This window comes from Palaemon carinicauda, chromosome 38 (assembly GCF_036898095.1).
Source record: "Palaemon carinicauda isolate YSFRI2023 chromosome 38, ASM3689809v2, whole genome shotgun sequence".
Taxonomy (NCBI): Eukaryota; Metazoa; Arthropoda; class Malacostraca; order Decapoda; family Palaemonidae; genus Palaemon; species Palaemon carinicauda.
Window position 1 is genome coordinate 14549240 of NC_090762.1, and position 12500 is coordinate 14561739.

Genomic DNA, 12500 nt, shown 5'->3' on the forward strand with positions numbered 1-12500 from the left:
TCTCCGAAGCTCTTGTTAATGTCATAAATTTACTAAAATACGAGCAATGAAAAGGACGCCATTGAACAGTCAAAAAAGCATCAATTGAAACCTTCCAATACCAAACGCTGTGCAAGCAGAAATCACCGTTTCAAAGGAATTCGTGTAAAAATGAGTTAGGAAAAACTCAACACAAAAATTTACACGCACTCATCTATATTAGTTACTAAGGATAGTCACAATTTATTAGAAAATAAAAGAATTTTCCCCTTTTGGATATATATATATATATATATATATATATATATATATATATATATATATATATATATATATATATGGGTACATACATGCATACATTTCATATTCATGTACTCATAAATAGTTTTTTCATAGGTCTGAGTACATGCGCACTTATTTGTTTCCATTATTAATTTCATTCATTTTATGGAAATTATGTAATTAGTAAGATGCTTTTTCATTTTACAGTCAGCCAGTTATTCCCTAAGTAAAACTCTTATTTTACAGCCAGTATTTATTTCCTTATTAAGACACTTTTCATTTTACAGTCAGCCAGTTATTCCCGAAGTAAAACTCTTATTTTACAGCCAGTATTTATTTCCTTATTAAGACACTTTTCATTTTACAGTCAGCCAGTTATTCCCTAAGTAAAACTCTTATTTTACAGCCAGTATTTATTTCCTTATTAAGACACTTTTCATTTTACAGTCAGCCAGTTATTCCCTAAGTAAAACTCTTATTTTACAGCCAGTATTTATTTCCTTATTAAGACACTTTTCATTTTACAGTCAGCCAGTTATTCCCTAAGTAAAACTCTTATTTTACAGCCAGTATTTATTTCCTTATTAAGACACTTTTCATTTTACAGTCAGCCAGTTATTCCCTAAGTAAAACTCTTATTTATAGCCAGTATTTATTTCCTTATCAAGACACTTTTCATTTTACAGTCAGCCTCTTATTCCTTTAATAAAACTCATTATTTTACAACCAGACAGTTATGTCATATATACATGTCGTTGGATCTAACTTTTGATACCAATAAATTCAGTTTCCATTCATTCTTTACTTTTTTCCCCCAATATATTTTTCAGTTAGCTAAAAAGGAGCCTCTTTATTTTCTTTCAATGATATTCACATTTACTTTATTGACGTCCTTATTGTAAATCACTTTGTGTGAAGTGCCCGTGGCAGATACAAAAATCGAATGTATGTACATAAGTTCTTTAATGCATTTCATTTCTCGATCGACAGTCAATTCTAAAGCCAGTCTGCGGTTTACATCAGCTGTCTCTACCATTAACACTAATCAGTCCTGCCTTCATTCTTTCACTTACATTCATCTTCGAATAAGTCTCTCTGCTGATTCAAAACTTTCTTCCAAGTTTATATTTTTTTCATTTAATTTTGTTTGTCTTTCTTCCTGATGTCACTTCCGGATAGGATTCATTTCCCCAAGATACTTTACGAAAGTATTTCAGTGGTTCTTACATTTTTCTATCTCGTGATTTTCCCTTTCCCTATCTCGTGATTTTCCCTTTCCCTATCCCCCCAACTTCATTTTCCATTATTATTCATTCGTTTGCATGCCCGTCACCTCATATACTCATATCTCGGATAAACCTGTCGTTTTATTACTCATGCGTCCACTTCTTTCATTCTTTCTTCTTGTGTGCTTGTACGCGCAATCACTCCCTTGACCTGTTCAGTCTATCAATCAGCTTTCAAGTTTTCTGTTCCTTTGATTCTATCCCATACGTCATTTATTTCCCCCTGTATGTCAACTTCACTTCTGTATTTATTAAACTCACTTGTGTTTATGAGAATCATAGCAACATTCCGGGATTTTCCTCCCCTGAGAGAGAGAGAGAGAGAGAGAGAGAGAGAGAGAGAGAGAGAGAGAGAGAGAGAGAGAGAGAGAGAGAGAGAGAGAGAGAGAGAGAGAGAGAGAGATCCTACTTTCTTCTTATTAAATTAATTTGTAATCACGTTCTAAACCACTCCGTATCTATTGGAAATCCTAAAGTAATCTAACCATATAGATAAATTATTGTTAGGTCAATTGATGGAAATAGGTAGATGTCACAGATGATAAATCAATATATAATTGTATTGATGTAGATGAAAAATTAAGACTGTTTAATTATTCTAGAAATAATGTCATTAAATGAATGTTAAAATGATATGGCTATCTATTTCATTGACATCAGTGTACAGAGGTATTAATTTCCCACTAACATGGAGACACCTGGGTGATCTGTGCTGTGTATTTCTTCTCTCCTTTTGCACTACTATAGGCGAGGGAAGTGTCATTTCTTTGTTTAATAATGTATTGGACATTTTAATATACTGATTAGGGGGTTCTTTTTTCCTGAGTATGAAGTTATGACCTTAACTAAAGATTTAAAATTTCTTGCAAATTCGAATAAATTTCTCTCTCTCTCTCTCTCTCTCTCTCTCTCTCTCTCTCTCTCCTCTCTCTCTCTCTCTCTCTCTCTCTCTCTCATATATATATATATATACATATACATATATCATATATATATATATATATATATATATATATATATATATATATATATATATATATATATATATATATATATATATATATATACAAACGATTCTATTTTCATATATTAAGCCACATATATCAATTATCATCATCTTCACTCAAGGGGTTAACTACTACTGTAACTGTTCAGTGGCTTCTTTCCTCTATAAGGGTAGAAGAGACTCTTAAGCTATGGGAAGCAGCTTCTCTAGTCTTGGGTAGTGCAATAGCGTCTTGTATTAAGGCTCTGTTGCTTGAGGGTACACTCAGGCACAATTCTTTCCGTTTCCTTATTTCCTTTCGTCACAGCCCTATTTTACCTGTTGGAGCCCTTGAGCTTATAGCATCCTGCTTATCCATCTAGGGTTGTATCCTGTGGTTAAAGGGAATTATATATTAGTACAATCATCATTATCTCCTCCCACGCCCGTTGGCGCAAAGGCCTTCGGTTAGATTTCGCCTGTAGGCTCTATCTTGAGCTTTTAATGCAATATTTCTCCATTCATCATCCCCTACTTCACACTTCATAGTCCTCAGCCATGTAGGCCTGGGCTTCTAACTCTTCTAGTGCGTTGTGTAGCCCAGTTAAATGTTTGGTGATTTTTTAATGATATATTCCTGTTTAATTTAAGTTCTGTCTTTAGTACCGCTTTAATCGATCTTCAGCTTGATACTGAAGTACTAAGTTTTGTTATAAGCTTGTAGCCATTTTTGATAGATTTATCACAAATAACCAGCCAAAGTGATCTCAATATCAAATTTACATTACCTTTGGAAATGATTGTTCAGCTATCAAGAGAGTTATAGTTTGATTTCGAACGTGTGATTCAGTAATGAAACTTGCATGAATATCATCGATTTGCAAACCTGGAACCTAGCAATTTAAGTAGAGATTGGTCATTTAGAATGGAGTGTAGGACCTCAATTCGTGATGATGATATACAGTAGACTCTAAGTGATCCAGCATCACTATTGTTGGATATAGCTCTGCCTCTCTTGTGTCTTCCAAAACTAATCATTCTGTCGATGCAAGACTTATTTTTTTTTTCAAACAACCTCTGTAGGACCCATGCATCTTATAGTATGATTTAAAAATGGTTTTAATCTTTCTCTCCGTACATAATTCCCTTTAGATAAAACTCCCTTCTATAGCAACTTACTCCTTGAAGTCCTTGCTCACCTCCATTGCCTTTTGTTTCATTTTCTATTGTATGCCTTCCTTCACTGTCTCACCTTTATGGCCATTTTATATATTGTCTTTTATTCCTGCACATGGTATTCTTATTTTCTTAAATTTGAACCTCAAATATCCTTTCCTCTGAATTAAGTTTCCAAATTCTTCAATTTATCATCCTAAAATCACACACACTTCCTTCTTACAATAATAGCACTTCGTCAATATTTTCTATACTTATAAATATAATTGTTTTAATGTTAGAAACACGCACGATAATGCACAACACTAAAATTTAGATGAACCCACTGTTCTCTTGCTGGATATAGCTCTACAAGTAAAATAAAAAAGGAGCAAGCCATTGAAGGCCCTCTGCATCCTAGCAAAGATTCTTAAAATCTTCTGTCTACATTTCAAATCGGGTGAAATGGCCATCTTGTCATTTGGTGCACTATTTTCAAATTATAGCACATGCCAATACAGAGTCCAGATACCCCTTATCATGGAGGGTAATGTACATGAAAAGTAGAAAATGGCACTCTATTGTCGGAAAAAAGATACATACTAATGCAGGAGCTTATTTAAGAGTATCAAGAAACAACAAGTTCTGTATAGTACTATAGCGGATGAAGGTTATTAAATATCTTGCAAGGAACAAGAAAAGAGACACTTTAATATCTTTCAAGGGTCATGGAAAGAGGCACCTACTGGGTATGTAATGAAGAATCATAATTCTCCTTACTGTATGAAGAAAAAAAAATACTACGGCATATGCATTGAATGCTATTAAATTCTCTTCATAGTACGTACATACATACATACATACATACATTTAGGTGTTTTCTTCGTAATGTATTATATTTTACCACAGTTTATTCCACACAAAAATTCCTAAGGAGTTTTATTCTTTGTAAGTCTTGTCTTCCCCGTGATTTTACCTTCAGCGTCTCGGCCACTTTTCCATCATTAAAGAAACTTCAACTTCCTCCGAAAGATGATTAAGTGGTGCAAATTTGGTTAATGAGTCTTTCATTTACATGAAGTATCTGGAGATGTTTGTATTTCTCTTATATGCTGGGAAAGATATTTGGAATTTAAACATCTTGAAATTAGTTCTTCTCATGAAAACATTTCGGTATTTATTCACATAACATTCTCTCGACCATAGTCTGAAGACAAAATCTCTGATGCGAAAGTTATATTTCACATTTTAAAGAAATTCTATATAATTCGAGTAGCAATCAAACTTATTTTGAAATAAATAAAAACACTTAGCCTTAAAAGCCTTAAAATGCCATAAGATGTATCATTGCTCCCTCGCATATAAATCTAACTGACAAGAAACGATTTAGAACCGATTAAAGGAAAGTTGAGTTTGACATCTTCCTGTATTTTAGTATTTATGTTCTTGGTTAAGTATGTTTATATCTAGGGTGGGTATGAATGGTTTTAATAGTTATAAGATTAGGATAGATATAGAGAAAATAAGAATATATATCTTGGTGTCTAGAACAAAACTTATTATCGCTTATTTGAGGGCCGTCGGGTGAAAAATATTTCGTGATAAAATTATAATCAATATCACTAGTTGCATTCCTAAATTTATGGTGTGATGTTTCTGTTTGTAGGCCTCATGTGTGTTTTGCTTATAATTAGTTCTTATTATATTCTTATATAAAAACAGAGAAAAGATGATATTGTCCTAAGAAAATTAGAATTTAATGATAAAACTAATGGTATCTAGTGTCATTTTACCTCTTTCCTTTCACGTGGTTTAATTTCGACTTTTTTTCTGAGAACTAATCTTGGGCAGTATTCATTACAGTATTTGAGATCTCACTTGGAGAACATTCCAAGTAATCATCTTTATAATCTCCTCGTCACAAGAAATGAAATTGGGTAGGATTTAGATTTTTTTTTTTTTTTTTTTAATACTTGAATTTTCCTGCTCTTTAATAAGCTAAAATTCCTAATATTGAGTCTTTAGATATATTCACGTGACTATATCCACCTATCATTTGACATTCTCATTATATGTCCTACCCCTGTACATTTTTTTCTTACATGTTATTAGAATATCCACGATTTTAGTTTGCTCTCGTATCCATGTTGCTCTTTTTCTGTCTCTTGGTGTTGTCACCACCATTGTTCTTTCCATACCTCTTTGATTTGTAACTCGACTCTTTGATTTGTAACCTATGTTTTAAGGCTTTAGTAACGGTCCAAGTTTCTGATGCATAAGTTAATAGTGGTAGGACCATCTAATTAAACACCTTTTAGTTATGAAAAGTGGCATTTTACTATTCATAATCTTATTTTGTTTACTAAAAGATCTTTATCCCATACTTCTTATTTTATTTTCGGCCTCATGTACTGGAGAACATTTTCTGTCTGTCCTATGGACGCATATTCATGAACAGTTTCTGGAGGCTCGTTCATAAGCGTTATTGGTTGTCTGTAAGTTTTCATTAATCATTATCTTAGTTTTACTCATATGCATATTCTGTCCTAATGTCTGCCTTTTTTATTCAAATTTTTCCATAGTCTTTTGTAATTCCTCTCATGATTCACCAAACACAACCATGTCATCTGCAAATCTTAGGTTGTTAAGGAATATTCCATTAATATCATTTCGTACGTTTTCCCTATCTGAATTTTTAAAAACTACTACTGAGCATGCTGTAAATAATTTAGGAGTTTTGCGGTCTCACTGTTTTTAAGTAGTTTCAGGATTGCTGTACTTGCCATATAAATATTTCCAAGTGTTCTAACATAAGCTTCATATATATATATATATATATATATATATATATATATATATATATATATATATATATATATATATATATATACACATATATATATCTATATATATATATATATATATATATATATATATATATATATATATATATATACATATATATATCTATCTATATATATATATATATATATATATATATATATATATATATATATATATATATATATATATATATATATATATATATATGAACCTTGTGTTTATACTAAAGAAAACTAGATTTTGTGAATATTTGATATAATCTTTAAAATAATTCATCAAAATACCAGATATCTCGATATTTCACATTGCTTTAATTTTAGTGAGAAGAAAAAGTAAATCTCTACTATAGCAGGGGTTTTAACAATTCATATCAAAACGGAGAATTGTTCTTTGATTTTAATCAGTCTTTTATGCAGTCCAGAAACGACGGTATTTTATCATCATCAGTGTTTCGAAGTTCGAACTGATTACTATTCAGCTTTAGATTTCAATAGAGCACGGTGCTCTATATTTTGAAAATTGTGTTCAAAGCATGAACACTACCAATTATTTGTGCGTGTGAACGTAAACTTTGTTTGGGTTGCTGAGAGTGTCCTTTATCTTAACAGTCCATTAACACCCGTGTTCGTTTCTTTTCTCTTTCAACAATAGTCGGTGTGTGTATATCAATTTGAAATTTATAATCAGTATCATACCTTGGATATTTTCCTCTGAGCTTGCCTCTTTAACCCAGCCCGCCCATGATTAGGTAGCCCTTGCCGATTTTTCGGAGGGATCAGGGGAGGTCCCAACGTGTCGCCTGCGGGGAACGCCCTAGCGTTAATTTCATTCTGATTATATTCAATGACCGTATTTGTTTTGGCTAATTTTTCATGGCCGGATCCGGCGTCAATGACCTTAGATGTCAGGATGCCTGAAAACTTTAAATCAATCAATCATGGCCGGATGCCTTTCCTGTCGCCAACCCTCCCCATTTACCCGGGCTTGGGATCGGCACCTAGGATCGGCACCAAGTTGAGGCTGGCATGGTCCCCCCTCAGTGGCTGGGTTGTCAGTCTCTTTCGGCCAGTTCCCAGTATATTGGGAGGAGAGTGATGGAAATGGAGGTACAGGGAACGAGAAGGAGAGAGAGACCAAAGCGAAGGTGGATAGACTGTATCAAGGATGACCTTCGATCAAAGGGATTAAACGGTGATGAGGTGTGGGACAGAGGTAGATGGAGAAAACTGACCAGAAACATCGACCCCACATAGAAGTCGGAAAAGATGTAGACGAAGAAGACCATACCTTGATAGTTGATTTGCCTTTGTTGCTCTTGTACGTGACAGCCCATTATTACCTATAATAAGCAGCACCCAATAAAGGATGAACGTGCATTTGCTGGATCACATAAAATTTAATAACTAGAGGGGTACTCAGTACAGCGCGACCTCCGCCGTGGCAGCTTATTTCTCAACCTTTTGCTTGGCATTGACCTTGACCATTGACATTGACCTGTGTTAATTGGCGTGACTTTTCATACACTCAAATATGAACCAAGTTTGACGACTGTGACAACGATGTCCAAACTTATGGCTGATCATGTGAATTGGACATTTTGCTTGACCGTGACCTTGCTCTTTCCCCTTAACTTTCCAAAATTTAATAATTTCCAGCTTTGTACATAACAGTTAATCCCAGCAAATTTCATTACTCTACGATTAAAATTGTGGCCAGGAAGTTGTTCACAAACACACACAAACAGGTGAAAACATAACCTCCTTCCAATTTCGTCGGTGGAGGTATAGATTACGGGTCAACATGTTTTTCTTTCCCTCCTGATTTTCTCTCTGCCATCCCCTGTCCTCCTCAGTTGCAACCCTCAGCAATCAAATAGCACTTCAAAACTCGTTGCTTAGGTCACTTGAGGTATAATGAATTTTTCAAGGAACACACATATACCATAATCAGTGTAACTATAAATTGAATGAGGTTTACTCTCCGTGAGGACTACAGGTTAAGAGATTTAAGTGAGGTTTTATTAACCTGTATTTTGATATAGGTATAGATACTTGACTTATGATAGGGAATAAATCTTCAAATGAAATATTTCCTATTGTTCATTCAAGATCTGTTTTGTAGTGGATTTTGGACAAATATGTTTGCTTAGCTAAACAGGCTCTTGCTCAATATCAGGTATAAACTGGAATATGGATATGGAAAGGTTAACCTATGGCGAGAGTAGCTTTATAATCTTTTATGCAAGTCTCAATAAGTTCTGGCATTATTCGACCCCAAAGTTTTAGAATCATCGACTCTTTCGTAGAGTCTTTCAGTCCTCGTTTGTGGTGTTATTCAAAAGAAGACAAGCAGTTATTCCAAACTTGATATTTGATTAATCCCCCTCCAATGAACAAATAATAATATCGTTATCTTCATATTTCTCTTGATAATCAAGACAAGATCACATGTTTTATGATAAATAATAAAGGCAATGTAAGTTATCTTTCCTGTCTGAAGACGGGCGGTACAACGATCCATTGTCTTGTGACTCAAATAAAAGATAAATTTCAACTTTGTTTTGCCATTAAGTTTTTATGGACAAAATATATGAAATGTAATGACTAGTTGCATATATAAACCATGAACTGTACTTTATTGCATTATTTTAATAACAGAGTGGCCTCGTTATGAAGGCCAATCATTCTTATTTTCTAATAGATATTTTTTTTACAATATCAAATATTCCTGTTAGTGATGGTTCTATTTTGACCTCCCATTTCTGGCGGCAATAGACATGTTCATTTACTTATAATTGGTTTCTGCTGTGAATCTGACACACCAGAGAGAGAATCATGAACCTAACTGAAATTGAATTGACTGTCGAATTCAAAATCCTACTGTATAAGAGTATTAGATAATCATTACTGAATAGAGAAGTGGATTGATTGCTAGCTTTACTCACTATATTTACTGTATGTACATAGTCATACATACATATATATACACACATTATATATATATATGATATATATATATATATATATATATATATATATATATATATAATATATATATGCCTTTATATGCATTTATTTTTCGCACGTGGCCTGGAGACATTTAGCAGAATACACCAGTACGTCCAAGATTTCGTCAGTGTCTAGTTTACTGTATTGTGATATTCGTAGTCTTCATGCAAATATTCAAGACCTTACAGTTGCGTCCAGACAGTGCGATATTCTTCTTGTGCTCAGAAATGTTGGTTTCTAATATGAGGCACTCTGAGCTCCTTATAAGTAGTTTTAAAAAGCCAATAATTTTGAAACTGGATGCCATTCCTAGGGCACAGGGGAATGGCAGTGAATATTAGAACCGAGTACCCTGCTTCTCACAAGTCTGCTATGAATATGGATGTCATGAGATTTAGGCACGCATAACAACTTCTATTTGTGTTCTATCTATTGGAATCTAGACATGGTGATTCTATCTTCGATTGTTTTCTTACCATTATGGGTCAGATACAAGATGATGATAGAAAGCGCCTCTTATGTCTTTGTTGGTGATTTCAATTGCCACCATAGGGATGGTTAGATTCTGTTTCTCTGACTGATCGCCACGGCGTAAGAGCTTTGGACTTTGCCTCTGAATCAGGCAATGAGGATATCATAAGTGAAGCTTCTCACATGTCTTGGTAACTGCTTGGACCTCGTATACACAAACCCTCCTGGCGTTATATCAAATAAGATTGGATCTCCCGTTGGAGCATCTGATCCTGCCCTTGATTACATTAGTAGTGAAGACTGAACAGCCTGTCCCTGATGCATCCTACTCATGTAAGATTTATATGAAAATCTCAAGTAGACTGGAATGCATTTTGAGTGATCCTTTGGGCTTGAATCGGTGATAATTGTATAGCAGTGTTGATCCTGTTGTTCCTTTGAATTAGAATCTAGTCAACATAAATGATAGGCGTATCCCTTCTCGTGTGATAAGGTACTCAGTAAAAGGCAAATTATGGTTCATGATAATTGTAGACGTGCTTATTTGGAGAAGCAGGAGGCCTCTCATTTCTGGAAGGTTAATAGATCAGATTTGACTCGGAATAACTATACTTAGCTTAGAGCTTTTGCTCTGAGAGTTTATGTTTCAACAGAAAAGGAATACAATTCAACATAAAGGAAACCTTTCTGGTACAACCCAGGAACATAAATTGTGGGCTACCCTTAAATCTGCACTCTTTGGTGTAGATGCTACAGTTCCTCTTTTATTTAAACCAGATGACTCTGTCACTCACAGTGCAGTGGAAAAGGCAAGCATTTTGACTGTTGTGTTTAACAGTAAGAAGAGTAATGAGAAACTTGTTTCTCCTCCTTCCTGGTTTCGGAGGCTAAACTTACTATTTTATCTTTTCGATCTCGTGAAATTAAAGGTCTCTTGATGGACCTTTATGTTTATGAAGGTTAGATCCAAATGGTATTTTTTCCTTTGTTTTTTATAAAGACTGCAGATTTCTAAGCTCCAAAGTTATCTGTTATTTGCGCAAGTTAGCAAGAAGATGAGTTAGCACTTGTTGGAGAATTGGTAATGTTTACTCCATTGTGTAAATGTGTTTGTAGTAGCTCAAGTTCAACTGATTACCGCCCAATTTCCATAACTCCCACATTATCTAAAGTTTTTGAACGTCTTTTGGCAAAACGTCTTAATAGGTTTGCTGAAGGTAATCATCTGTTCCCTAGTTTGCAATTTAGTTTTCGCAAAGGCCTTGGAGCATGTGACGACCTTTTTACAATCTCCAATGCTATACAGAAATCCCTTGATTGTGGTCGGAAGGTTCCTATGATTGTCCTTGATTTTAGTGCTCCCTATGATCATGTTAATCATGAGGCCCTTGTTTTCAAACTCAACAGTTGGAAGTGGGTGGGTCGTTTCTTAGCATTATTATTGAATTTTTAAGCAATCGATCGTAAAGAGTTGTTGTTGATGGGCGCCATAGTTAGTTTAGGAATGTGATATCTGGTGTTCTCCCAGAGTTCTTGGTCCATTACTTTGGCCTAGAAAACAAGCTCGTTACATATGCAGATGATGCAACTCTTTGCATCGCTTCCATCTCCTGAATGTAGGTCTGGGGTTGCTGAATCCCTTGATAGAGACCTAGCTAAAAATGGTTCATGAGGCAAATTATGGGGCAAGAAGTTGAATTTAAAAAAAAAACTCAAAGTATGATTGTAAGTAGATCGAGGACAGTGGCTCCTCAACATCCGGATCTCAGCATTGATAATATTTCTTTAATTTTGTATGACTTTTAAAATTTTAGGTGTGATTCTCGACAGAAAATTTACTTCTGAGAAACACATTAAGTCTGTGTCTTCTTCAATTGCCGCAAAAAAAAAAAAAAAAAAAAAAAAAAAAAGGCTATTGAGAAAGTCTTGTGAGATTTTCGGTGATCAATCTATTCTGGAGAAGTGTTTTAATTTTTTCATTCTGCCTTGTTTCGAGCATTGTTCCTCACTGTCTGGTCTTCAGCTGTTGATTCTCATCTCAATTTGTTGGATAGAAACTTACGGTCTATTAAATTTCTTATTTCTGATCTAGATATTAATCTTTGGCAACCGTCGCCCAATTAGTTCGTCGTGTATGTTGCATCAAGATTTTTCGTAATGCAGATCTTCCTGGACAGTTTTCATCCTGTTTGTAATACTAGTCATGCAATTAATTATAGCAGTCATGCCTTCTCCATCATGTGGCTTAATGCTACACAGTATTATAGAACTTTTATTCCAGCTGTGCACAAGTTGAGGAATGATCTTCCTAGTCGGGTAGGTGAATCGGTAGAACTTCAAAAGTACAAGCTTGCAGCAAATTTTCTTTTATTTTTATGTTGAACAAGCTGACATAAGTCTTTTTATAGGTTATATATGAAATATCCGTTTTAATGTTGTTACGGTTTTTAAAACATTTTATTTCGATTGTGGATTACTTCTCATATCGCT

General features: G+C 34.3%; 1 long non-coding RNA gene across 1 annotated transcript in view; it reads left to right on the forward strand.

The window, feature by feature from the left end:
- Positions 1-12500, forward strand: part of LOC137630098 (uncharacterized) — a 329268-nt gene that overhangs the window by 162996 nt on the left and 153772 nt on the right. The gene's annotated exons all lie outside the window — the stretch shown is intronic.